Source organism: Oncorhynchus keta, chromosome 36 (genome assembly GCF_023373465.1).
Source record: "Oncorhynchus keta strain PuntledgeMale-10-30-2019 chromosome 36, Oket_V2, whole genome shotgun sequence".
In the NCBI taxonomy this organism is placed as follows: Eukaryota; Metazoa; Chordata; class Actinopteri; order Salmoniformes; family Salmonidae; genus Oncorhynchus; species Oncorhynchus keta.
The window spans coordinates 5975437-5999039 of NC_068456.1; positions in this window are offsets into that span (position 1 = coordinate 5975437).

Sequence of the window (23603 nt, forward strand, 5' to 3'; positions counted from 1 at the left end):
ATGTACCCAGTACTTTGTTGAAGCACCTTTTGGCAGAGATTACAGCCTTGAGTCTTGGGTATAACGGTACAAGCTTGGCACACCTGTATTTGGGGAGTTTCTCCCATTCTTTTCTGCCGCGTCGCTGCACCTGGAGCAGGTTTTCAAGAATCTCTGTACTTTGCTCCGTTCATCATTCCCTCGATCCTGACAAATCTCCCAGCCCCTGAAAAACATCCCCACAGCAGGATGCTACCACCACCATGCTTCACCGTAGGGATGGTATTTGCCAGATGATGAGCGGTGCCTAGTTTCTTCCAGACGTGACGCTTGGCATTCAGGCCAAAAAGAGTTCAAACTTAATCAGATTTGGGCTGTGGCAGTCACAAAATTGTCTACCCGTGACTGTTAACATACACATTTAGCATCTCCTGGCTTCCACACAGCCTAAAAGCCACTGAAGCAGACCTTTGGAACGTCTACAGTATAATAAATCCATGTAATATAGCCCACATCTTTACAATAAACCCATGATTTATTTTGGACAGGTCTAAAGAAGCATGATATGAAGAAAATGTTACGGGGGGGCCTGTTACGCGAATGCAGTAAGAAGCCAAGGTGAGTTGCTAGTTAGCCTTAAACTTAATCATAATCACTAGTTATAACTACACATGGTTTATGATATTACTAGTTTATCTAGCGTGTCCTGCGTTGCATATTATCGACGCAGTGCGCATTCGCAAAAAAGGACTAGTTGCTCCAACGTGTACCTAACCATAAACATCAATGCCTTTCTTAAAATCAATACACAGAAGTATATATTTTTAAACCTGCATATTTCGCTAAAAGAAATCCAGGTTAGCCGGCAATATTAACAAGGTGAAATTGTGTTACTTCTCTTGCGTTCATTGCACGCAGAGTCAGGGTATATGCAACAGTTTGGGCCACCTGAGTCATTGCGAACTAATTTGCGCAAATTTTACGTAATTATGACATAGCATTGAAGGTTGTGCAATGTAACAAGAATATTTAGACTTATGGATGCCACCTGTTAGATAAAATACGGAACGGTTCCGTATTTCACTGAAAGAATAAACGTTTTGTTTTCGAGATGATAGTTTCCAGATTCGACAATATTAATGACCTAAAGGCTCATATTTCTGTGTGTTATTATGTTATAATTAAGTCTATGATTTGATAGAGCAGTCTGACTGAGCGATGGTGGGCACCAGCAGGCTCATAAGCATTCATTCAAACAGCACTTTAGTGCGTTTTGCCAGCAGCTCTGCTGTTTATGAATTCAAGCCTATCAACTCCCAAGATTAAGCTGGTGTAACGATGTGAAATGGCTAGCTAGTTAGCGGGGTGCGCGCTAATAGTGTTTCAAACATCACTCGCTCTGAGACTTGGAGTAGTTGTTCCCCTTGCTCTGCATGGGTAACGCTGCTTCGAGGGTGGCTGTTGTCGTTGTGTTGCTGGTTCGAGCCCAGGGAGGAGCGAGGAGAGGGACGGAAGTTATACTGTTACACTGGCAATACTAAAGTGCCTATAAGAACATCCAATAGTCAAAGGTTAATGAAATACAAATGATATAGAGGTAAGTAATCCTATAATAACTACAACCTAAAACTTCTTACCTGGAAATATTGAAGACTCATTTTATAAGGAACCACCAGCTTTCATATGTTCTCATGTTCTGAGCAAGGAACTTAAACGTTAGCTTTCTTACATGGCACATATTGCACTTTTATTTTCTTCTCCAACACTTTGTTTTTGCATTATTTAAACCAAATTGAACATGTTTCATTATTTATGAGGCTAAATTGAATTTATTGATGTATTATATTAAGTTAAAATAAGTGTTCATTCAGTATTGTTGTAATTGTCATTATTACAAATAAATGGGAAAAAAATTGGCCGATTAATCGGTATCTGCTTTTTTTTGTCCTCCAATAATCGGTATCGGTATCAGCATTGAAAAATCATAATCGGTCAACCTCTAGTCTTATCCAACTCCAAGGTGCATATTGAAGATATTGGAAGAACTGTCCACATTTACTTTTCATCAGCCAACAAGATGAGTAGGCATAACGAACAGCAAAAGCACTAGCCTATGTCAATCTACTATCACCCATAGTACAAAAGTCAACCTATTCTGTGCGAGAAATAAATATTCCAAACATAGTCTGGGACACTTTACATAAGTACAGCAATGTGCACATGGCAGTAGGCTATAAACGGGAATATTCCATTAGTGGGAAAACACCATTATCAAAAGTGACCGCAAATTTTTTATGGGGAAAATTATTTTCCCCAAACTTGAAACACAAGCTGCTTATGTATGCCAGTTAGGCTCTAAACCCCTTGTAAAGCAGGTTAATGTGCTCAATTTTAATAGGTGATACAAACCTTATAAAAACGTATAGGCCTATGGGCTCCGCTACATGAGGTGTGTGACTATGATTTGAAAAAGTTTTTTTTTTTTAAGGCTGTTTCCTATGCTGGGCATCGTTCACAAGTGATAAAATATTCGTTTTTATTTATTTAACCAGGCTCGTCAATTAAAACCAAATTCTAATTTACAATGATGACCTAGGAACTGCCTTGTTCAGGGGCAGAATGACAGATTTTTACCTTATCAGTTCGGGATTCGATCTAGCAACTTTTTGGTTACTGGCCCAATGCTCATCAAACCACTAGGCTACCTGCTGCCCCTTCACAAATGATAGGCTAATATTGTCACCCAATATTAGTAGAGGCCATCACTGTTTTCTCACACAATTGCATAGCCTATAGAAACGTTGCGCAACATGACCTCATGGGCTCTCGTGAACTGTTTGAAACTATTTGCATTGATGTCAGAGTGATTAGAGGGACAATAGAGTGCTGAGTGCCAGGCAGTTAGCACGTTTGGTAGGCTACTAATGACCATAAACTGCATCAGAGCTTGGAGAAGCCTAATTACCCAGAGAAATTTGACTCTCTTCATGACTCATGACCGCCGGTGTTGCGGTAATAAGGTCACCACAACAGGATTACCTTGGTGTAACGTTTTGATAAACGTGTAATTCTCTCTTGGTCAACGTGGTTTTATCAATATATTTCCCTAGTTCTACTCTCCAAAATGTTAATTAGGAACAGAGAAGACTACGAGGCTCCTGCACGTCATCTCTTGTTGACACGGTCAGCGACAGAACCGTTCACCTGCGCGAGCAGAAATGTGCCCAACCCGTGACGAATCCATGCCCTGTATCGAAATGAATTGAATAAAGTGTTGAACTTCTTCCGTACCCGTTCTCTGTCTTCGCTAGCCACTGACTACACTTTAGCTAGCTAGTTAGAGGACTAGATCAACAAATATTTTTGTATTACTTAGCCTAGATAATTGTACTGTATGTCGACTTTGGTGTCTATTTCAGGGATGAGCATAAGAGCATTAAAAGGGGGAGAAGATCACGAGAAGTCTGGTCATGTGGAGAAGACCACTATAAGTCTGGCCACTGGAGAGGTGCAGCTATGGTGAGGGCCAATTTACTGGTTTGGTCAGGACCAGCATGAGGGTTAAAGTTTATACTGTGTCGGTGAGTGTAGCTATTAAGTTAAGTTTCAGCATCTTAGCAATACAATGTGTTCTATACAGCTGTCCACATTCTACAAGGAATGAGCCACTTAATCAATGATATAACCATCAAGCAGATTACCCCGGATACCAGACTTCGATTAAGCAATAGGGCCCAAGGTGGTGTGGTATGGCCAATACACCACTGCTAAGTGCGATATTGGCAATATACCACAAACCCCTGAGGTGCCTTATTGCTATTATAAACTGGTTGCCAATGTAATTCGAGCAGTAAAAATAAATGTTTCATCATACCCGTGGTATACGGTCTGATATACCACGGCTGTCAGCCAATCAGGGCTCGAACTACCCAGTTTATAATGAGTGATAATTCCGTTCTAGAATGTTGTCATTGATGAGAATTCATCTAAATATCTATTGACATCCACAATTGACTTTGTTTAGACATCCAGCCTGTATAGTAGTTTCATGACCAGAAACAAATATTCAAAGGCAAAGTATTTATTTATTCGGAGTGGTACATGCATTCACACAGTCTTGATTTATATGATCCTTCCCATATGATATATCAAGTGTTGAAATCACAAGTTGTCATTTAGGTTAATAAGGTTATGGAAAAACTGCACTTGTCCTCATGAAAATGACACTTTATTAAATATCCTACATCCGTAATGGCTTCAATCAAATCAAACTTCATATATGTAGCACATTTCTTACAACAAATGTATTTCTAGGTGTTTAAAGTCATGCATTGAAAGGCATGTGGCACTTAACATCATTCCTCTGGCCAGGTCTCTATAGGTGACCAGGGGATTCTCTCTACCACATGCGAAGGCCTCCGTGGAGCTCATAAGTGCAGCCATGCAGCTTAATTTGGCGGTTCACAATATCAGCGGTACGGATATAGAATGCGAGTGGAGGGAGCCAGCCGTGCCCAACCAGTTGCAGTCAGTGGAGGACCCGTACCCGGGCACCAGGGGCATGCAGGCATTTCTGGCTGGCATGGCGCTGTCGGTGGAACAGCAGGAGGCTATAACGGCAGGCAACAGTTGGACAGCTCACCAACACCAACTGGCACACCATGAGGAGAGGGAGGTTGACGGCCAGCAATTTTGGAGCAGTGGTTAGGGCCAAGTTCGTTACTCCGTTGCTGCTAAAAAGGGTCCTCAGATCTGTAAAGTGGGGCACAGATAACGAAGAGGAGGGCATCAAGGCATTCAAAATGGCTACAGAGATGGATGTGCAGGAGTCAGGGCTTTTGGTTCACGGGGTCTGGCATCCTGGGCACCACAGTAGTGATAGAGGTCAAGTGTCCCTATGGTGCAAGGGACCTTACCATTGAAGAGGCAGTGAGGCAGACTCATATTGCTCCTCCTGTCAGTACCTGTTTTCAGGGAAGCCAGTGGTCCAAAAATATTCCACATAGTTCATACACACACACTAGGCTCTCAGAATTGGTTATATTACATAGAGGCTTTGTTCAAAGCAGCCAACTAAAGTAATGTAATTAACTATATCATGGGCACAGTGGGAATTTACATATGTGATGTTGTAATTATTTCTTAACCCGTGTGTCTTACTTTCTGAAGGCCCCAGTCATCCCAGACATTGTTGAAAAACAAGTTAACAATGATTAAAGATCATACACAAACAATAGGCTCCTAGAATAGGTTATATTACATTCAAGTTTTGCTTCAAGCAGCCAACTACAGTAATGTTGTTAACCTAAGTTCAATTACAAAGGCTGGTCGGAGTGCATCTCCTCAGTTTCAGTCAGTATTACAAGACAATTCACATTGCATTTCATCAGTGGGAATTTATATCTTTGATGTTTAAATTACTTATCCCCAGAGTGAGAGAGTATGTCACTTCCTGCAGATATCCTTGCCGAGGGTGGCATTGATCATGCACTGCTTCTCGTGGGGTGAGCCTGATGTTCCGCATGTCAATATTGTTTCATATATGAGTTACTGACCTGTCCATCAACAGGCTCAATGTGCTCTCGTCTCCACAACTAGACGCTCGCTCTCGAATCACACTGGTGTAGCACATGGCGATGTATGAAACTTACTCCTCAGCCTTAAGTGTCCCGCGCTTGCGTTGTCTCATTAGCTAGCTTTTCACGTGGTGCTGACTGGTAAGACCCTTAAGGAGGGCGCTCACGGCAGAGGTCCCAAGTTCGCACCAGGTATGGTGCCGAATCGGGAGGAAGTGGTCCTTTACAGTGATGCCTAGTGACTTGGATCTACAGTTGCACTCAGCTCAATGTTGCCGTTGAGTGAGTTTGAGGGGTGAATGTAGCACATGGGGATGTGTGAAATTTACTCCGCAGCCTGTTCTGCTTGCTGTCACCTCATTAGCAATGTTCCCTCCAATTCTTTGGAGCACTGAGCAAATTTTAAGTCTTGTGATCAGAAACTTGAATGCTGTGAGAATTTTGTGCCACCTCCGGCGCTCGTTTACAGTGAACACTGAGGCTGTACCCTTACAGTTTTAGGCAGTAGCCAATAGGCTATTGTGACTATTTGAGCACAATATAGGCATACCAACAAAAAAAACAAGGAGCAAATCCCGTAACATTTTCACATAGAAATAGCTTTTGATTTCTATGGTGTTGCTCCATTTAAAGGGATATAAACCAGATTCCTTTTCCTATCGCTTCCTCAAGGTGTCAGTCTTCAGACTTGGTTCAGGCTTTTATTTTGAAAAATGAGCCAGAAAGATAACATCACGTCAAGTGGTGGCATGAGTTTTGCTCGCGCAACAGAGTTTGGACAGCCATTGCTTTTCCCTCTCCTACTGATAAAGACATTTGCGGTTGATATATTATCGATTATATATTTTATAAACAACCTGAGGATTGGTTATAAAAAACGTTTGACATGTCTCTGTGGACATTACTGAAACTTTTTGGAATTTGTCTGCGTTGTCGTGACCGCTCTTTCCTGTGGATTTCTGAACATAACGCGCCAAACAAACGGAGGCATTTTGGATATAAAAATAATCTTTATGGAACAAAAGGAACATTTCTTGTGTAACTGGGAGTCTTATGAGTGAAAACATCCGAAGCTCATCAAAGGTAAACGATTAATTTGATTGCTTTTCTGATTTGTATGACCAAGCTACTTGATGCTAAGTGTACATAATGTTTTGTCGAGCGATCGATAACCTTACACAAACGCTTGGATTGCTTTCACTGTAAAGTATACGACAGGTGGATTAACAAAAGGCTAAGCTGTGTTTTCCTATATTGCACTTGTGATTTCATGAATATACATATTTTTAGTAATATTCATAGAATGTGGCGCTATACAATTCAGCGGTTGTTGATGACATCCCGTTGACGGGATTGCAGCCATAACAAGTTGTTTAACTAGCTAGACAAATATCCCTTCCCTGATGGGCTAACATTAGCTAACATGTCACCACGTGAAAAAAGTAGTTTGCTAACTCACTGAAGACTTGACAATAAAAAGGTCACAACAGTCATTATGTTAGCCTATGCTGGTTTTCTTTTTACTTCAAATCAAATTTTATCACATTTTATTGGTTACATACACATGGTTAGCAGATGTTATTGCGAGTGTCGCGAAATGCTTGTGCTTCTAGTTCCGACAGTGCAGCAATATCTAACAATTCCACAAAAACTACCTAATACACACAAATCTAAGTAAAGGAATGGAATAAGAATATATACATATAAATATGCAATGACAGAGCGGCATAAGCAAGATGCAATAGATGGTATAAAATACATATGAGATGAGTAATGCAAGATATGTAAACATTATTCAAGTGGCATTATTAAAGTGACTAGTGATCCATTTATTAAAGTTGCCAATGATTTCAAGTCTTTATGTAGGCTGCAGCCTCTCTGTGTTAGTGATGGCTGTGTAACAGTGATGGCCTTGAGATAGAAGCTGTTTTACTGTCTCTCTGTCCCAGCTTTGATGCACCTGTACTGACCTCGCCTTCTGGATGGTAGCGGGGTGAACAGGCAGTGGCTCGGGTAGTTGTTCTCCTTGATGATCATTTTGGCCTTCCTGTGACGTCGGGTGCTGTAGGTGTCCTGGAGGGCAGGTAGTATGCCCCTGGTGATGCGTTGTGCAGACTGCACCACCCTCTGGAGATCCTTGCGGTTGTGGGCGGTGCAATTGCTGTACCATGCGGTGATGCAGCATGACAGGATGCTCTCAATTGTGCATCTGTAAAAGTTTGAGGGTTTTAGGTGACAAGCCAAATTTCTTCAGCGGCGTTGTTGCGCCTTCTTCACCACACTGTCTATGTGGGTGGACCGTTTCAGTTTGTCCGTGATGTATACTTCGAGGAACTTAACTTTTAAGGAAAGTAATGTGCGTTGTACGCTTAACTACAGTCAGTGGGTATCTAGCTAATTTTCATAAGCACATAGCTATCCACAGATCTTTGATCTAACCAAAATAGTTTGTTAGCAAACAGGGCTTACCTTATCACACACAACTCCAGTGGTGCCTCTCAATTACAGAGGTCAGAAAATGACAAATTAGGGTATTGGTTACAATCCACTTCATAGCACAAAGCCATCCTTGCTTCTGATTGACGGAGAGACCGAACGTTAGCTAGTTTTCTACAAAGGCCAGAGGGTAATTTTTAAAAATTATAGTAATTAGAAAATGCTAAGGTAGCTAGCTAGGTATTTTGAAAAATGGTAAACAAGAATACACATGACTAATACACAATATCAATTATTTACAGGAGAAACTAAAAAGGCTATAATATCTACTTGCTAGGTTACTTGCTACCTCTCAATGAGTTGGAGAAATATCCCTTGAAATATCCCTTGAGTCAGGATGTATAGTCCTGTATGATAGCCACATTAGCGGCTAATTAGCATTTCAATGGGGGGGATTACAGGTGAATATATTGCTAAAAGTGACCTTGTCCGAGAGATCGGCATTGTCATCAAAACGTCACGCCAGGGTAACCCTACATGAAACACAGACCTTTTTATGAAGTCGCTCTAAAATCACAGATGGAAAAATCAATGGTGAAAAAAAACGATTGGACCCTTTTATAGGTTTTACCGCTAGGTTTTATGGGTATTATGACTCATACTGTAGTCCTCAATATGGCAACCGGAGTATGGGCGAGTGGGTGTGTCGAAAGGAAAGCAGTGGGGTTGTGGAAAGGAGTGGGTGTTTTGAAAGGAAAGTAGTGGGTGTATGGAAAGGAGTGGGTATATCACAGGAGGTTGGTGGATCATTAATTGGGGAGGATGGGCTCGTGGTAATGGCTGGAGTGGAATTGGTGGAATGGTATCAAATACAAGAAACAGATTGTTTCAATGTGTTTGATGCCATTCCATTTGCTCCCTTCCAGCCATTATTGTGAGCCGTCCTTCCCTCAGCAGCCTCCACTGTCAGTCGAAAGGTTAGATGGTTTTGATTTCAGTTTCTTTTCTTACTATCGTACTCTGAGTTACCATACCTCGAGAGTTAAGTCTGAGTATAACTGAACAATTGTTTATTTTGGATTAAAAGTATTGATGGGTGTATTGTTGCTTTATGCATTGTATGCATGTGTGTGCTTCAGTAGAGGCTGGTGGGAAGAGCTTTAAGAGGACAGGCTCATTGTAATGGCTGGAATGGAATTAATGGAACCGAGTCAAACTTGGTTTCCATGTTTGATACCGTTCCATTAATTCTATTCCAGCCTTTACAATGAGCCCATCCTCCTATAGCTCCTCCCACCAGTCTCCTCTGGTGTGCTTACTGTGACTGTCTCCCTGATATTGGCTACTAGGTAGCCCCACTTTGTTGTTGGACTGTAGTTCTTGTCAAGCTGGAGCAAAGGTGTCACGTTGTTGTTGCAGTTCACGTCCTTCCCATTGAGTAGTGTACTGTGGGTTTTTCTCAAAAATGAATACTACCGCGCACGCAAATTGGAGCATGGGAGGGTCGGAGTCAGAGCATTGGGGCGATTGAGTGGTGGGAAATCCAGCTCATCAGGCTCCTACCCTCCATGTCTTTTCCTACCACTCCACTAAAAAGCACTCTGCGGTCACAGAAAATAAAAATGGCACTCCAAATTTGCTCCATTCATTAAAATCACAATTTAACCAACACCAATCTATTCTTGTGACTACCGGGATGTACCAATTGGTTTTAAAATATTGAAACTAAACCATATGGATTTGAATGAAAAGTATTTTAATAAACATGAAAATGTGAATGTAAGATGCGAACAATTTCAAATAGGCTACATGTCATATTAAACAGCATATAAACACTCTAAATAGGTCAGGAGCCAGTCAGGGAGCCTAAGAAGGAAGGCACATTTATTATTTAGGCTGTGTTATTTCAAGGCTATACCCTACAAAGAAATACATTGTGAAGCATTTGCAAGTGCGACACATTAGGCTGGTAGGGACATAAAGCACTCTGCATTAAAACATTTTGTTGTATTAAATCATTATAGTCTATAAATTGTGTATATAGGCTGTGACTTACTTAGAATTAAATACCAATTAAACAAAAATGACTTAGTGCCTTTTGAATTCATTTTTAGAAACAGGAGTTTGGCCAGTCTATTGCTTCAGGCAAATGCGATGGTGCCTGGGGAGTCAGCCAGCAGCAGACAATATTCTCCACACTTTCAGAGTCAGTGGGAATGCGAAGCACCCTTTTGGCCACTCTTGCCAGGTTGGGCAGAGATGCAGAGTTGTTTCGTTTTTTTGTCAATAGGTAGGCCTGAAGGTTTTAAGACAAAATAACCCCGTCTAAATGGAAGGCACCTTGATTATGCCCTATTGTAGATAATAGAACAACATCTTTGAAGAGATCAGATGTTTGTCTATAAATACTTTGCTACAATGATACACTTCTTTATATACCCACCTCATTCCTTTCTTTTAGCATGTGCACATGGTAAGTACACCATCATGCTTTTTGAATAAGTGTCTTTTCAGATTCCACATTGATTCTTTAGTTGTGTTGTAGTTGTGTCTCTTGCTCCTCATCTTTGTAAGTCACCTTGATTTTGCACTGTGTGTTTTATCAGCTTCTTTATGATAATATTTAGCTAACTCCATGACAGTAGCTAAATTGGAAGGCCAAATCTCGCTCCAGTCAAATTGGGCACGCACAGCTCCTGGCTCTGCTGCAGCTTTGTTCTGCTCAGTAGGAAGCACTTCAAGACAGCAGGCACATTGATACAACACAGGCGCGTGCACTGGTCGACTCGTCGTGCAGCCCAATCGGAATGGCAACAAATCTGCCCAATTAGCTGATTCGCTTTCCATACACCCACTCCTTTAGACATGCCCACTCGCCCATACTCCCCTGCACTCATCCTTCCTTTCCTGGCATTTCTTTGTGTTCTTCTTCAGGTAGTTTCAGTTTGTCCTTTTAAATGGCACATATTCAAAGTGGATGGCCCTTGATAATGGCCCTCTCACCTTACAGTCCATTATGTCTTTGTCCATTTTCCTACCGGTACACCAGCAGCATGAGAGAAGTTTGGACTGGATCTCTCTTGCTCACTCTACATGGACTCATGTCACACTCCTGAGAGAAAAAGCATGAGACAAAATGCAGTTGTTAGCTTCTGGGTGCTGTGTACAGGTTGCTGGCTCGGACTCAGGTCTGAACACCATTTTCACCATTTTCAGACGGTTCAGATGGGGTGTTGAGGTTCACAGTGTTCTGTTCTCGGCCAAATTATCTTCCATGCATCTAGATACCATCTGTGGTCACCTTCGCCATAACCTAGAGAGACGACACCATAACAACAGTTTAGGGCATTTGTAATTCAGGAAATCCAGACTTCTAAGACAAATGTCTTAGAGAATAACAACTAACAACTTACCATCTTGTTTCATTCATGTGACTGACCAATACTGGTACATAACATGTGACAGACCAATACCTCACACACCAATACCTCACAAGACTTTGAAACTGAGATATCTTTAGTTCGTTTTTAAAACAAAGTCTGGGCGTACCGCCAAATTGCAGATACTGATAAGTGAGTATTCGTTAAATCAGTCACTTTCATGAACACATCAATTGGTTATTAGAACAGTACTTGAATATAACACAGAAATTAGTTATAAGAAAAACACAAACATTAAAATTCCCATTACAATAGTCTACGCAGGTCCCTTTTAACTTGTAGGTTGAGATTATGTTGGTCATTTCCTATTTGATCGTAAAACTTGATTCTGTACATACCTCATTGTCATTCAAGACTGATATGCTTACACAATGAGCCATTGAAACCAATAACCATGTGAGCGTGTTGTAATAATCAGTTCTGGTCAGTGATATGGTATCATCAAAATTAGCAAGTAACTGGCTAACATCAAACATTATCAGTCATAGAAAGGGCAAGTTATGATAAAGAAAAATCCCATAAGCTAGCCACCTTCCATAGTATTGCAGCTGCATGACCGCAAGACTTCGACCTGGCCTGCAACAGAAGAACACCTTGCAGTCGCCACCGTGTCGACATATGATACAAGAAACCAGGCAGAATGATGGTGTGTTTTTGTAGCTCCTCATCGCTGAGCCATCCACACATGTCGCGGAGAACGTAATTGACCAGGGCCTGGAACACTGCTGGGGTGTTGGTAAAGCCAAATGGCATGACCAGATATTCGTAGTGAACGCTGGCGGTGTTGAAGGCAGCCTACCACTCGTCCCACTCCCGTATCCGCTCCAGATGGTAGGCGTTCCGCAGGTCTTGTTTGTCCGGTACCATTGCCCCACCTCTAGTTTACTGACCCCTGCCTGCCTTGACCTGTCTTTTGCCTGCCCCTGTTGGATTATTAAACCATTGTTAATTCAACGCTGTCTGCATCTGGGTCTTACCTTCATACCTGATAGTACGAATTGGCCATGACTGACCCAGCAGACTCGGGCCAGCTGCGCAATGCGATCTCTTCCCAAGGACCCTCTGTTGGTAGGCACAAGGAATTGCTTCGTGGTCTTATGGAGGGGGTCCAAACATTGGCTGAGCGCCATGACCGGGCGTTGGACATGCTGCTGGAGCAATTCTGCAGGTTATCTGGGGGGCAGCCTGCCACGGTGGTAACCCCACCACTCCTCAGGAACTAGGCAGTAAGCAGCGCCGCCCCACCGGCCACTCCACCTTTCCAGGTGCCCCGTTTACTTCCCCAGAAATGCTTTATTGGAAAGCCGAGCACCTGTCGGGCGTTCTTAGCTCAGTGTGCCCTCACTTTCGAGTTTCAGCCCTTCTCCTTCCCCTCGGATCGCTCCAAGAGCCTACCTCATCAGATTGATGTCTGGGAGTGCTCTCACCTGGGCTACCACTGTATAGGAACAACAGCCGGCCATGTGCGTGAGTCTGGAGGGGTTCATGGGAGAGGTGAGGAAGGTTTTTGATACCCCATTCTCCGGGAGAGAAGCTGCCCGGCAGGACGTCCGCAGGGTGGCCAACTATGCAGTGGATTTCCGCATGTTAGCAGCGTAGAGTGCGTGGAACCAGGAAACACTGTTCAACATGTTCCTGTACGGCATCTCGGAGGAGGTTAAGAACGAGCTTGCTGCTCTGGAGTTACCCACCAATCTTGAATCCCTCATCTATTTGACCATCCACATTGATGGGCGATTGCGGGAATGATGGATGACAGGAAATTCGATTTCGCTCGCATGTCCAGGTATTCCACCTCACCTCTGAGTCATCCCGGAAGTCCCCTACGGTCTAGTTGCTCAGAGCACCCAAGGTTTCCTGACCTTCCTCGAGAGTCACCGAAGACGGCCGAGGCACTGTTTCCCAAGCCTATGCAACTAGGCAGAGCTGGGCTGTTGCCAACGCAACGGCAACACAGGATCAACACCAGGAGCTGTCTGTATTGCGAGACTTTTGGTCATTTTGTATCCTCTTGCCCGGTAAAAGTCCAGGCTCCCCGCTAGGAGCGAGTACTCTGGTGGGCCATATGGAGAACTTTTCTGCTTCCCTTACTCGCACCCCTTTTCATGTCATTCTGCTGCGGGGAAACCAGCCCAAATCTCCCTGGGTCCTCATTGACTCTAGGACTGATGAGATCTTTTTGGATGCCACACTGACTTCCGAGCTGAACATCCCCACTCATCTCCTCTCTATTCCCGTAGATGTTAGAGAACTGTACGGGCGCTCTATAGGTAGGGTCACCTATAACACCACTCCCATCAACCTACTGCAAGACTCAATAGAAGACAAAACAAGGAACAAGCCAAAAAAGACAGGCTTTTGAAAAATTAACTATTTTTCATAAAATTGTACAGTTATCTTAGCTAGCTGAATTGCTAGCAGAATTGTTTACTTGTTGCTAAGCAGTTGCTAGGGACTCTCCTGGAAGAAGCTAGCTAGCTTACAAAGAATAACAACAAAAAATATCTAGTTAACAGAAGAAAGGAAGACAAAATAAGGACAAAAGAAGGACAGAAGAAAAAGGAAAAGAAAGAGGACAACAAAGTGAAACAGTCAGCACTTCTATTGCAACTTCGTATTTCGTCGTCCTAACATAGTCTACACTGCTATCTGCCCAGCAGCTAGCCAGCTAGCAAACGTCCACCGTCTACCGAATAGCAGCACTGTAGAAACTATTACACTCAACTGAACGACTTGATTAGTGTAGTGTTAGCTAGCTACATAGTTGTCTTTGCTGTCTTCGTATCCAAGATAATTGTGTAGTTTAGAGCGTGTAGTCTTAGAGTGATTATCTTAATTTACCGAGGTTAGCTAGCCAGCTATTTGTCGTCCTTAACATAGGAGACACTGCTAGCTAGCCAACAGCTAGCCAACGTCTACTGAATAGAACTTCCGCACTCAACAATCCGGTCGCATTCCGCTTCGCTCCACAGGTAGTATCACATTTTCATTTCATTTCATTACCGCACAACGGTTTGATTTGTTTGATCGTAGCTAGCTACATAGCCGTCTGTGTATCAAAGATAATTGTGTAGTCTAGAGCGATTTTCTAGGTTAGCTAGCCAGCTATTGTCGTTCTTTTAACGCAACGTAACGTAATCAACACTGCTAGCTAGCTAGCTAGCCCCCGAATAGCAGCACTGTAGAAACTATTACACTCAACGGAACGACTTGATTAGTGTAGTGTCAACAACGCAGCCACTGCCAGCTAGCCTACTTCAGCAGTACTGTATCATTTTAATCATTTTAGTCAATAAGATTCTTAAGCTTAACTTTCTGAACATTCGAGACGTGTAGTCCACTTGTCATTCCAATCTCCTTGCATTAGCGTAGCCTCTTCTGTAGCCTGTCAACTATGTGTCTGTCTATCCCTGTTATCTCCTCTCTGCACAGACCATACAAACGCTCCACACCGCGTGGCCGCGGCCACCCTAATCTGGTGGTACCAGCGCGCACGACCCACGTGGAGTTCCAGGTCTCCGGTAGCCTCTGGAACTGCCGATCTGCGGCCAACAAGGCAGAGTTCATCTCAGCCTATGCCTCCCTCCAGTCCCTCGACTTCTTGGCACTGACGGAAACATGGATCACCACAGATAACACTGCTACTCCTACTGCTCTCTCTTTGTCCGCCCACGTGTTCTCGCACACCCCGAGAGCTTCTGGTCAGCGGGGTGGTGGCACCGGGATCCTCATCTCTCCCAAGTGGTCATTCTCTCTTTCTCCCCTTACCCATCTGTCTATCGCCTCCTTTGAATTTCATGCTGTCACAGTTACCAGCCCTTTCAAGCTTAACATCCTTATCATTTATCGCCCTCCAGGTCCCCTCGGAGAGTTCATCAATGAGCTTGATGTCTTGATAAGCTCCTTTCCTGAGGACGGCTCACCTCTCACAGTTCTGGGCGACTTTAACCTCCCCACGTCTACCTTTGACTCATTCCTCTCTGCCTCCTTCTTTCCACTCCTTTCCTCTTTTGACCTCACCCTCTCACCTTCCCCCCCCTACTCACAAGGCAGGCAATACGCTCGACCTCATCTTTACTAGATGCTGTTCTTCCACTAACCTCATTGCAACTCCCCTCCAAGTCTCCGACCACTACTTTGTATCCTTTTCCCTCTCGCTCTCATCCAACACTTCCCACACTGCCCCTACTCGGATGGTATCGCGCCGTCCCAACCTTCGCTCTCTCTCCCCCGCTACTCTCTCCTCTTCCATCCTATCATCTCTTCCCTCTGCTCAAACCTTCTCCAACCTATCTCCTGATTCTGCCTCCTCAACCCTCTCCTCCCTTTCTGCATCCTTTGACTCTCTATGTCCCCTATCTTCCAGGCCGGCTCGGTCCTCCCCTCCCGCTCCGTGGCTCGACGACTCATTGCGAGCTCACAGAACAGGGCTCCGGGCAGCCGAGCGGAAATCGAGGAAAACTCGCCTCCCTGCGGACCTGGCATCCTTTCGCTCCCTCCTCTCTACATTTTCCTCCTCTGTCTCTGATGCTAAAGCCACTTTCTACCACTCTAAATTCCAAGCATCTGCCTCTAACCCTAGGAAGCTCTTTGCCACCTTCTCCTCCCTCCTGAATCCTCCTCCCCCTCCCCCCCTCCTCCCTCTCTGCAGATGACTTCGTCAACCATTTTGAAAAGAAGGTCGACGACATCCGATCCTCGTTTGCTAAGTCAAACGACACCGCTGGTTCTGCTCACACTGCCCTACCCGGTGCTCTGACCTCTTTCTCCCCTCTCTCTCCAGATGAAATCTCGCGTCTTGTGACGGCCGGCCGCCCAACAACCTGCCCGCTCGACCCTATCCCCTCCTCTCTTCTCCAGACCATTTCCGGAGACCTTCTCCCTTACCTCACCTCGCTCATCAACTCATCCCTGACCGCTGGCTACGTCCCTTCCGTCTTCAAGAGAGCGAGAGTTGCACCCCTTCTGAAAAAACCTACACTCGATCCCTCCGATGTCAACAACTACAGACCAGTATCCCTTCTTTCTTTTCTCTCCAAAACTCTTGAACGTGCCGTCCTTGACCAGCTCTCCCGCTATCTCTCTCAGAATGACCTTCTTGATCCAAATCAGTCAGGTTTCAAGACTAGTCATTCAACTGAGACTGCTCTTCTCTGTATCACGGAGGCGCTCCGCACCGCTAAAGCTAACTCTCTCTCCTCTGCTCTCATCCTTCTAGACCTATCGGCTGCCTTCGATACTGTGAACCATCAGATCCTCCTCTCCACCCTCTCCGAGTTGGGCATCTCCGGCGCGGCCCACGCTTGGATTGCGTCCTACCTGACAGGTCGCTCCTACCAGGTGGCGTGGCGAGAATCTGTCTCCTCACCACGCGCTCTCACCACTGGTGTCCCCCAGGGCTCTGTTCTAGGCCCTCTCCGATTCTCGCTATACACCAAGTCACTTGGCTCTGTCATAACCTTACATGGTCTCTCCTATCATTGCTATGCAGACGACACACAGTTAATCTTCTCCTTTCCTCCTTCTGATGACCAGGTGGTGAATCGCATCTCTGCATGTCTGGCAGACATATCAGTGTGGATGACGGATCACCACCTCAAGCTGAACCTCGGCAAGACGGAGCTGCTCTTCCTCCCGGGGAAGGACTGCCCGTTCCATGATCTCGCCATCACGGTTGACAACTCCATTGTGTCCTCCTCCCAGAGCGCTAAGAACCTTGGCGTGATCCTGGACAACACCCTGTCGTTCTCAACTAACATCAAGGCGGTAGCCCGTTCCTGTAGGTTCATGCTCTACAACATCCGCAGAGTACGACCCTGCCTCACACAGGAAGCGGCACAGGTCCTAATCCAGGCACTTGTCATCTCCCGTCTGGATTACTGCAACTCGCTGTTGGCTGGGCTCCCTGCCTGTGCCATTAAACCCCTACAACTCATCCAGAACGCCGCAGCCCGTCTGGTGTTCAACCTTCCCAAGTTCTCTCACGTCACCCCGCTCCTCCGCTCTCTCCACTGGCTTCCAGCTGAAGCTCGCATCCGCTACAAGACCATGGTGCTTGCCTACGGAGCTGTGAGGGGAACGGCACCTCAGTACCTCCAGGCTCTGATCAGGCCCTACACCCAAACAAGGGCACTGCGTTCATCCACCTCTGGCCTGCTCGCCTCCCTACCACTGAGGAAGTACAGTTCCCGCTCAGCCCAGTCAAAACTGTTCGCTGCTCTGGCTCCCCAATGGTGGAACACACTCCCTCACGACGCCAGGACAGCGGAGTCAATCACCACCTTCCGGAGACACCTGAAACCCCACCTCTTTAAGGAATACCTAGGATAGGATAAAGTAATCCTTCTCACCCCCCCCCCCTTAAAAGATTTAGATGCACTATTGTAAAGTGGCTGTTCCACTGGATGTCATAAGGTGAATGCACCAATTTGTAAGTCGCTCTGGATAAGAGCGTCTGCTAAATGACTTAAATGTAATGTAAATGTACATGTGTCAGGGAATCACAGCGAGACCATTCAATTGCTGCTCATCAAGTCCCCCCAGATTTCCGTGGTTTTGGGATTCTCCTGGCTCCAGCAACACAATCCTCTCATCAACTGGTCTATGGGTGCTATCATGGGCTGGAGTCCGTTCTGCCATGCCCATTGTCTGAATTCTGTAAAACCTGCCTCGGGACGTCTTCCTGGAGGTTCGGAAGTTGTTCTGGACCTATCCGGGTCTCTCGCCCTTTGAGTGTTCCTTGGGATATCAGCCTCCTTTCTTCCCCGAGCAAGAGGAGGAAGTCAGCAATCCCTCTGCCCAGATGTTCAGCCACCGCCGTACCTGGAAAGGAGCCTGGGCCGCTCTGTTGAAGACCACTTCCAGTTATAGGCGACAAGCGGATCGCCACAGGACCCCTGCTCCACGCTATCGGCTCGGGCAGAGGGTATGGCTCTCCACCCGGGACCTGCCCCTCCGGGTGGAGTCCTGTAAACTTTCCCCCCATTTCATTGGCCCGTTCCCCATCTCTAGAGTCATTAGCCCCACTGCTGTTCGTTTTTTATTACCCCGTACCCTCCGTATTCACCTTACTTTCCATGTGTCTAGGATTAAGCCCGTGTCTCACAGCCCTTTGTCTTCTGTTTCCAGGCCCACTGCTCCTCCCCATGTCATCGATGGCCATTTGGCATACACGGTGAGATGCTTCCTGCCACTTCATATGTTTACATTCCCTACATACTCATCTCATATGTATATACTGTACCCGATACCATCTACTGCGTCTTGCCTATGCTGTCCTGTACCATCACTCATTCATATATATATTCATATATTTTTATGTACATATTCTTCATTCCTTTACACTTGTGTGTATAAGGTAGTTGTTGTGAAATTGTTAGGTTAGATTACTCGTTGGTTATTTCTGCATTGTCGGAACTAGAAGCACAAGCATTTCGCTACACTCGCATTAACATCTGCTAACCATGTGTATGTGACAAATAAAATTGGATTTGATTTGATTTTGAGTGTTCGGCCACGGGGCAGGAGTTTCCAGTACCTGGGAGGATTAAGGCCATGAGGAAACCCACTCGATACATTCTGTACCCAGCCCTCATCGCCTACTTCGACCGCCGGCACCCCGGTCAATATACCTGTGTTCTCTGTTTGTCTGTTGCTAGTTCGTCTTGTTTGTCACGTCAACCAGCGTTTTTGTTTCTCAGCTCCTGCTTTTTCCAGTCTCTCTTTTTCTCGCCCTCCTGGTTTTGACCCTTACCTGTCCTGACTCTGAGTCCGACTGCCTGACCACTCTGCCTGGCCCTGACCATGCCTGCCGACCTGTACCTTTGCCCCACCTCTGGATTATTGACCTCTGCCTACCCTGAGCCTGCCTGCCGACCTGTACCTTTGCCCCACCTCTGGATTATTGACCTCTGCCTACCCTGAGCCTGCCTGCCGTCCGGTACCGTTGCCCCACCTCTGGATTATTGACCTCTGCCTACCCTGAGCCTGCCTGCCGTCCGGTACCGTTGCCCCGCCTCTAGTTTACTGACCCCTGCCTGCTTTGACCTGTCTTTTGGATGCCCCGGGTGGATTATTAAACCATTGTTAATTCGACATTGTCTGCATCTGTGTCTTACCTTCTTACCGGAAATATGAAATAAATAGGGATTCTATATGTAATTCTACACCTAAATTATATAAAACAAATTGGGGGTAAGAAAATACATTTAAGGAAAGGTAAGAAATTAAACCTACTTTCACACCAGACAGTAAGTGTGTATTTTGTATTTGTTAAATTATTTTGATTTAATATGAAGGTAAAGGAATTTATGTTCCTAGAACCGTACCGCAATTGTTTAGATGGACTATTTGGCTGTTTTGGCTTCCAGAGCCAATTCGACAATTTAAACAGATTATGTAAAGTCCTTGTACTAAGGAGTAACGTTAGGCTCCTTTAGTCCAATATTGGGCTAGGCACCCGCTGTGTCAACGAATCAAGCAATATCACCTTAATACCTTTATAGTCCATTTTTATTTTTTTTATTTTATTTAACCTTTATTTAACCAGGTAGGTCAGTTGAGAACAAGTTCTCATTTACAACTGCGACCTGGCCAAGATAAAGCAAAGTAGTGCGACACAAACAACAACAGTTAGTTATATATGGAATAAACAAACATACAGTAAATAACACAATAGAAAAGTATATATACAGTGTGTGCAAATGAGGTAAGATTAGGGAAGTAAGGCAATAAATAGGCCATAGTGGTGAAATAATTACAATTTAGCAATTAAACACTGGAGTGATAGATGTGCAGAAGATGATGTGCAAGTACAGATACTGGGGTGCAAATGAGCAAAAAAAAACAGTATGGGGATGAGGTAGTTGGATGGGCTATTCAAAGATGGGCTATTTACAGGTGCAGTGATCTGTGAGCTGCTCTGACAACTGGTGCTTGAAGTTAGAGAGGGAGATATGAGTCTCCAGCTTCAGTGATTTTTTTTTGCTGTTCGTTCCAGAGAACTGGAAGGAAAGGTGGCCAAAGGAGGAATTGGCTTTGGGGGTGACCAGTGAAAAATACCTGCTGGATCGCGTGCTGCTATGGTGACCAGTGAGCTGAGATAAGGCGGGGCTTTACCTAGCAAAGACTTATAGATGACCTGGAGCTAGTGGGTTTGGCGACGAATATGAAGCGAGGGCCAACCAATGAGAGCATACAGGTAGTATATGGGGCTTTGGTGACAAAATGGATGGCACTGTGATAGACTGCATCCAATTTGCTGCATCCAATTTGAGTTTTGGAGGCTATTTTGTAAATGGCATCGCCGAAGTCAAGGATTGGTAGGATAGTCAGTTTTACGAGGGTATGTTTGGCAGCATGAGTGAAGGATGCTTTGTTGCGATATAGGAAGCCGATTCTAGATTTAATTTTGGATTGGAGATGCTTAATGTGAGTCTGGAAGGAGAGTATACAATCTAACCAGACACCGAGGTATTTGTAGTTGTCCACATATTCTAAGTCAGAACCGTCCAGAGTAGTGATGCTGGACGGGCGGGCAGGTGCAGGCAGCGATCGGTTGAAGAGCCTTACTTGCATTTAAGAGCAGTTGGAAGCCACAGAAGGAGAGTTGTATGGCATTGAAGCTCATCTGGAGGTTAATTAACACAGTGTCCAATGAAAGGCCAGAAGTATACAGAATGGTGTCGTCTGCGTAGAGGTGGATCAGAGAATCACCAGCAGCAAGAGTGACATCGTTGATGTATACAGAGAAAAGAGTCGGCCCGAGAATTGAACCCTGTGGCACCCCCATAGGTCCGGACAATAGGCCCTCCAATTTGACACACCCAGGTCGCAATTGTAAATGAGAACTTGTTCTCAACTTGCCTACCTGGTTAAGTAAAGGTCAAATAAAATAAATAAACACTGAACTCTGTCTGAGAAGAAGATGGTGAACCAGGCGAGGCAGTCATTTCAGAAACCAAGGCTGTTGAGTCTGCCGATAAGAATGTGGTGATTGAGTCGAAAGCCTTGACAAGGTCGATGAATACAGCTGCACAGTATTGTCTCTTGTCGATGGCGGTTATGATATCTTTTAGGACCTTGAGTGTGGCTGAGGTGCACCCATGACCAGCTCGGAAACCATATTGCATAGCGGAGAAGATACGGTGGGATTCGAAATGGTTGGTAATCTGTTTGTTAACTTGGCTTTCGAAGACCTTAGAAAGGCAGGGTAGGATAGATATACGTCTGTAACAGTTTGGGTCTAGAGTGTCTCCCCCTTTGAAGAGGGGGATGACCGCGGCAGCTTTCCAATCTTTGGGGATCTCAGACGATACAAAAGAAAGTTTGAACAGGCTAGTAATAGGGGTTGCAACAATTACGGCGGATCATTTTATAAAGAGAGGGTCTAGATTGTCTAGCCCGGCTGATGTGTAGGGGTCCAGATTTTGCAGCTCTTTCAGAACATCGGCTATCTGGATTTGTGTGAAGGAGAAATGGGGAGGCTTGGGCAAGTTGCTGTGGGGGGTGCAGGGCTGTTGACCGGGGTAGGGGTAGCCAGGTGGAAAGCATGGCCAGCCTTAGAAAAATGCTTCTTGAAATTCTCAATTATCATGGATTTATCGGTGGTGACAGTGTTTACCAGCCTCAGTGCAGTGGGCAGCTGGGAGGAGGTGCTCTTATTCTCCATGAACTTTACAGTGTCCTGGAACTTTTTGGAGTTTGTGTTACAGGATGCAAATTTCTGTTTGAAAAAGCTAGACTTTGCTTTCCTAACTGCCTGTGTATATTGGTTCCTAACTTCCCTGAAAAGTTGCATATCGCGTGGGCAATTCGATGCTATAATGCATTACGCCACAGGATGTTTTGGTGCTGGTCAAGGGCAGTCAGATTTGGAGTGAACCCAGGGCTATATCTGTTCCTGGTTAAAAAATAAATAAATGGGGCATGCTTAAGATGGCGAGGAAAGCTCTTTTAAAGAATAACCAGGCATCCTCTACTGACAGAATCAGGTTAATATCCTTCCAGGATACCCGGGCTAGGTCGATTAGAAAGGCCTGCTTGCTGAAGTGCTTTAGGGAGCGTTTGACAGTGATGAGGGGTGGTCATTTGACCACGGACCCATTACGGACTCGGGCAATGAGGCAGTGATTGCTGAGATCCTGGTTGAAGACAGCAGAGGTGTGTTTGGAGGGCAGGTTGGTTTGGATGATATCTATGAGGGTGCCCGTGTTTACGGATCTGGGGTTGTACCTGGTAGGTTCATTGATAATTTGTGTGAGATTGAGGGCATCTAGCTTAGATTGTAGGACGGCCGGGGTGTTAAGCATGTCCCAGTTTAGGTCACCTAACAGTATGAGCTCTGACGATAGATGGGGGGCAATCAATTCACATTTGTGTCCCATGGCACAGCTGGGGGCAAAAGGTGGTCTATAGCAAGCGGCAACGGTGAGAGACTTGTTTCTGAAAAGGTGGATTTTTAAAAGTAGAAGCTCACATTGTTTGGGCACAGACCTGGATAGTAAGACAGAACTCTGCAGGCTATCTCTGCAGTATATTGCAACTACGCCCCCTTTGGCAGTTCTAACTCGTCGGAAAATTTTATAGTTAGTAATGGAAATTTCAAGGTATTTGGTGGCCTTCCTAAGCCAGGATTCAGACACGGCTAGGACATCCGGGTTGGCAGAATGTGCTAAAGCAGTGAATAAAACAAACTTAGGGTGGAGGCTTCTAATGTTAACATGCATGAAACCAAGGCTTTTATGGTTACAGAAGTCAACAAATGAGAGCGCCTGGGGAATGGGAGTGGAGCTAGGCACTGCAGGGCCTGGATTAACCTCTACATCACCAGAGGAACAGAGGAGGAGTAGGATAAGGGTAAGGCTAAAGGCTATAAGAACTGGTCGTCTAGTGCGTTCGGAACAGAGAGTAAAAGGAGAAGGTTTCTGGGCACCGGAGAATAGATTCAAGGCATAATGTACAGACAAGGGTATGGTAGGATGTGAATACAGTGGATGTAAACCTAGGCATTGAGTGACAATGAGAGAGGTTTTGTCTCTAGAGACAGCATTTAAACCAGGTGAGCCTCCTCAGGCTTTTACGTCAGCAGACTAGTCGTGATGAATCAGCAGGGCTCCGTGTAGTAAAAGGATCCAGGCCAATTAGCAAAATAGGTATTGTAGCCCAAGAAAAT